Raw genomic sequence first — 6,000 nt, 5'->3', positions numbered from 1 at the left:
AAAAATTGGTGATTCCAGAGCAAATAAAATACTAGTAAGATCAGTATTAGCAGTAAAGTCACTCATCCTTTCATTCTGAGAAACACTGGTAAGATAAACAGAAAGATTAAAAATAAAGTAGAATTTATGTTATGTCATTGCCTGATTTCTCAAATTGTCCTTAATTTTCAGAAGCAAGTTCTAGGCAACTTTCTGGTCTTGGGTGGCTGTGGATTGTTTTGGATTTCAAGTCCTTCTGTTGTCAGGTTATCATCTGGCTCAAAAAAAAAAAAAGAGAGAGAAAAAAATCCCTTGACTCAAGGTTCAAATTTACCCAAAGACTGGTGCTAATATTGGTGGATTGAGAATACTGGTTACAACTGATGACCACTTTTGCTTCATACCTGGCAATGCTGCCTTTTGACAATGTTTATTTATGGGATGGCATTTTCATCATTCTTTTTTCCAACTGTAGTGAGATTATATGTTGCAAGGTCACTATTTCATTTTTCTTTTGAATTTTTGGCCTGGTGATATCCCCTTGAGACATACTATAATCACAGAAAAATGTGCTCCCTGTCACGTATTAGTGTTGAATTATGGCCCTCTTTTAGTTGAAGCTTTGGCTCCAACAATGAGTTTGGGCTCAGAAAGCCCTCTCTCGTGGGATTCCTGCCCATGCCTCCATGTTGAGTCCATTCTTGGCTTCTCTGATATATTTTATAATATTCTTATCCCATAGACGGGAATTATCAGGCAAGTAGGTGGCATAGGACATAGACTTGGGAAGGAAAGATAACTCTGGGCAGGTTACAACTTCTGTGAGGATTATAAATTCCTCATATGTAAAATGGGGATAAAATTAGCACCTACCTCACAGAACTTGTTAAGGACTGAATAACTTATTTGAATGCTCTGTAAACCTTAAAATGCTCTATAAGTGGGAGCTATATTAAATTCCTATTTGCCATCTATTAACTAATGCTCCCACAGTAAGGAACACTCTGTGACATGATTTTTTTAAGTGGTGAAAGGGTTAACTGTATTTCAGAATTGGAAGGAACCTCAGTGACCACACAGTTCAACCTATTCCTGAAAGAATTTCTTTAACAGCATTCTGGATAATACCATTACTAGATCTATATCCCCAAAAGGTCAAGATAGAGGAAAAGCACCTACTTGAACAAAAATGTTTATAGCAGCTGTTTGTGACATCAAAGAACTGAAAACTGAAGGGATGTCCATCAAGTGGGGAATGGCTGAACAAGCTGTGGTATTTGATTGTAATGGCATATTATTGTGCCATAAGAAATGACAAGCAGGATGATAACAAACAAACAAACAAACAAACAAACAAACAAACAAAAACCTGGAAAGACTTAGATGAAGTGATGCAAAGTGAAGTAAGCAGAGCTAGAGGAACATTGTAACAGCAATAATGTTCAATGATCAACTGTAAATGCCTTAAATAAGATCAGCGATGCAAGGATCCAAAGACAATTTCCAAGGGATTCCTGATGAAAAAGGTAATCCATCACCATAGAAGAAATTGATGGAGTCTGAATGCAGATTGAAGTTTACTATTTCACCCCCTTGTTTCCTTCATGTGTTTTTTTCCTAGTGTAATAGGGAAATTATAGAGTTGTAGGATAAGATGGATAGTTGGCTTTAAGAACCGGCATGGGCCACACCAAGAACTCTGGAGGAAGGATTCTAGAACCCAGGAGGTAGAAAAAGAAGTGTTTTGAACTGATAACTGCCACTTGGTGTCTAGGTGTCTTGGTACTGGTCCCGTTCAAGCTAAGGGAGTAGCTTTAGGAGGAGTTCTAGCACAGACCCTATGACCAAATCATTGTCCCATGGCGTATTACAATGCACAGCTAGACCCCATTGCATCTGGAATTGCTTTCTTGGTGTTGTAGCCACTCCATTGTTAGTGCAGTAGTCTGCAGACCTAATTTTTGGGTGCCTTTTAACAGTTTTCTGCTCTCACCAAATAGAAGCTCTTATGTTAAAATATTGCACTCGAGCTTTCTCTCACCAATGGATAGCCAAATATGAAATAATTCTTTTAGGGAATGAAAACACACAACTCAAATAGTGTAGTATTTTAAATCCAACAACACTGTTACCTAATTTACCAACTAATGGGGAACCATTACATAAATGTACAACAGTTATAGAACTAGCAGAACAGGTGAGACAGGATTTAAAAGACAAACCCACTGACAATCCTAATTTTGTGCTTTTTGCTGACGGATCTTCATTTCTGCAAAATGATGTTACATGGGTGCAGCAGTCAGTGGTCACTGAGTTTGAGACTTTATGGTATGCTTCATTACCCACAAATATGAGTGCCCAAGGAGTAGAGTTAGTAGCTTTGAAAGACGTTTGCATATTGGCTGAGGGAAAAAGAGCAATGTTTATATGGATTCCCTTTATGCATTTGGAATTTGCCATGCCACTGGAACACTATGGAAACAGAGGGGATTTATAACATCTAGTGGTAGACATTCATTGTAAAGGCAAAGATCTGGTCTCTTGTGGAAATAATTGTGCTTATTTAACAGTAAGGTTTACAGCACAAACTGCTCCAGCTTGCATAATGAATCTCTCAGTCCTAGAGTCAGAAGATCTTCAAAAAGCATATCTGGACTCTGAGATTCAGACATAGAACCAGAAATTTTGAGCAAGTGAAGAAAATGGAGTTTGGGTAGCATCCACTGCAAAACCTATTTTACCAAAAGCTTTTTACAACCATATATGGCAGGCTCTTCATAATAAGGGTCATTTGGGGACACAAGCTATCATCGATACAATAAAAAGGGTGTGGACTGCTCTTGGGATTAGTACAAATGCCAATAAAGTCTGTTCCAGTTGTTCTATTTGCCAGAGATTCATCAAGGTGTATTTAGGAAAAAAGACCTAGGTAGGAGACCATTAGCTTAAACAGGGCCAGCACCAAGACATCCAGACACCAAATGGCATTTGTCAGTTCAAAACCCTTCTTTTTTTGCCCCCTGGATTCTAGAATCTTTCTAGAGTTCTTGGCGTGTGCCCATGCCAGTTCTTAAAGCCAACTATCCATCTTATCCTATGTCTCTATAATTCTCCTATTACACTAGTATAAGTAATATGTGTCTTCTTTCACATGATGAACATGGGAGTATGTATTGCAAGATAGCACATGTATAATCTATATCATATTGCCTACTGTCTCAGGGAGAGGGAAGGGATAGAAGGGAGAGAACATGGATTGTAAAATGTCAAAAAACAATTATTAAAAATTATTTCTACAAATAACCTGGAAAGATATAATTTAAAAAACATGGGGCAATTAGTCATTCAGTCTTTGTTGGATATATACTGTAAGGGGAAAAGGATAGAGATAGGATAAGATTTAAGAGAAGTAGAAGGCTATCTTTAAGGCACATACTAGGAACTCAAGGGAAAGGATTTTAGCAGGCAGAAGGCAGAGGAGGAACAGTTTGGAAGTGACAACTGGTACAGTCAGGGACTTTTTGGAGGAGGAGGTAGGGTTTTTCCTGTCTGGAAGGGTGGAGGAAAGGTGGCTTGTTGGAGCTTAGCTACCTCAAACTGACTGTGGAGAAGAAGAAACCCCTAAATCATCTTTAGAGGTATTCTATTTCTGGGAATATCTAGAAAAGGATCTAATTATACCTGCTGTGCTTTCCAGAAGGGTTTTATCTAAAAAATCCTGTCAGATCAGCTTTGAGGTTTTACCTCAGGGGTCAGATCCCCTGGGGTGGACTTCGCAGTTTGAGAGCAACCATAACAGGTTTTGGAGACAGCTTCTGAACTAAATCAAACTAACTACTGAGGGTCATAAATAGGTAGTTTAGTCAGCTTTTAGGGAACACATAGATAGAAATATGTAATGCAGGGTTTTTGCATGGCAATATTAGCTGAGGCTAAGCTGTCAGTTACCCTGGATGGAATGTTGCTGATGGCATGCACCATGGGCCAGATGCCAACTGGCAGTTGAGCTGAGACTATAAAAGCCCCTGCAAACCCAAGCCTGGGTTCTTTTTTCCCCTGACTTCACCTTGTCCACTCATCTACTCCTTTCCCCTGGGGCCCCGGGTTGAAGGGAGATGAAGGGAGGTGAAGGGAGGAGGATCGTGGGTAGGAAATTAGAATAGCCTAGATATTAGGACCTTCTTTAAGAGCAACTCATCAATAACTATTTTATTATCAATTAAATTAGCCAGAAGATCTGATCAATCTCTTGACCAGAGACACCTTAGCTCTGGCCAAGGGCAGTCAGCCCTTGGTCTCTTAAGACCTGCTTAGGAACTTTGCCAGCATCACCCAGAATGACCTTAGCAACAGCTTAGAATCACTAAGCCCTCTTACATTGCCTATTCCTTCCCCAGTGTTCAATAAATCCCTTAGCTTTTTTTTTTTTTTTAAACCCTTACCTTCCGTCTTGGAGTCAATACTGTGTATTGGCTCCAAGGCAGAAGAGTGGTAAGGGTAGGCAATGGGGGTCAAGTGACTTGCCCAGGGTCACAAAGCTGGGAAGTGGCTGAGGCCAGATTTGAACCTAGGACCTCCCGTCTCTAGGCCTGGTATCCCTTAGCTTTAACCTAAGAATCTTGTGGATATTTTCTTTACCACTAAGGCTAAGGAGGATAGGAAGAAAAGAGAATTCTGAGCAGTTGAGGTTGAACCAAACCACCATTGCTGGGACAGGAAGTTCATGCACCCACTTCCTGCCAGTCTGTCACCATCCAATAAAGGGCAGTTACCTCAGCAGGGAGGGGCCAGCTGCCTGACTTCTTAAAGGAGCCTAATAGATAGCAGTGAAGGTTCATTGGGCACTTAGCTATCAGGGTTTGGTTTTGAAACCTGAACCAAGTTCATTCCCAGCTGTGTTTGCCCATCGTTCATAACATCCAATTCAATCTCCTGCTAGACTGGTTACTGGCTCTAGGCCCATTAGTGACCATTACCACCCTCATAACAAATAGGGACCTGGTAAGTTAGCCAGAAGACTTGAAGGCTCCCTCTTGTGAGAGACGTAGAGGGTTGTTGGGTGAATAGCTAGATCCCTTACAGTTAGGGACCCCTTGTGCTGATCTTCAGTGTGTATCCCCTCTTATAATAAAAGAGATACTGATTTTATATATCAATAGTCTCCAAGGCGTTTGTGCAACTGGCCCAGTGAGAGAAAGTGATTCTGCTTCACTCTTACTAACTGGAGGTTAGAATACCTAGAAATCCTGGCAGGTTATTCAGAGGGATCTCAAAATGGATCAACCACTATCTACTCTGGGTCTCTCCTCCCCCTATATCTTTTTTTAAATACATATACATATATTTTTTAATCCTTACCTTCTGTCTTAGAATCAATACTATCTATTGGTTCCAAGGCAGAAAGCAGTAAAAGGTAGGCAATGGGAGTTAAGTGACTTGCCCAGGGTCACAGAGCAAGGGGGTATCTGAGGCCATTGTTGGATATATTAATGCAAAAGTTGCAATATAATTAAGGTTTAGAGAGTATTTGTCATATATAGCCCTGGGCTGCTGAGACTAAGATCACACCTTTGGATGACCTCCTCAGATCACAAAAACTTGGATGACCTTTTCAGGATCATAAAGACTTCGGAGGACTTTTGCCAGCAGAGAGGCTTCTTGAGAGTCCTGGTCTACTGGCAAGCTAATATTACATTTTGGTTTTAGTAGTTTTTGAGAAAGAGATTTTTACTTTTTGGTTTGGAGTGACAGACAGGAAAGGAGGTGAAGTGAGATCAAGACACAAGGAGAGAAGCACCTGAACAAAAGAGTGATGAGAGAGAAAGACAAGCTCATGGTGGGAATGGACTAGAACTGAGATTGGGTTTAAGAACTGTAAATTCTGGTGGTTGGCAAAAGGAATTCAAGTTGGCAGCTATTCCTTTCCCTTCAGCTGCAAGTCCCTTGGTAGCTTTCTATATCTTATTTAAATGCTTGTCACCATATATTATTAATGATGCTAATAAATTTCACGATATTAAG

Source organism: Gracilinanus agilis, chromosome 4, assembly GCF_016433145.1.
Source record: "Gracilinanus agilis isolate LMUSP501 chromosome 4, AgileGrace, whole genome shotgun sequence".
Classification (NCBI taxonomy): Eukaryota; Metazoa; Chordata; class Mammalia; order Didelphimorphia; family Didelphidae; genus Gracilinanus; species Gracilinanus agilis.
Note: the sequence above shows the minus strand (reverse complement) of the source record.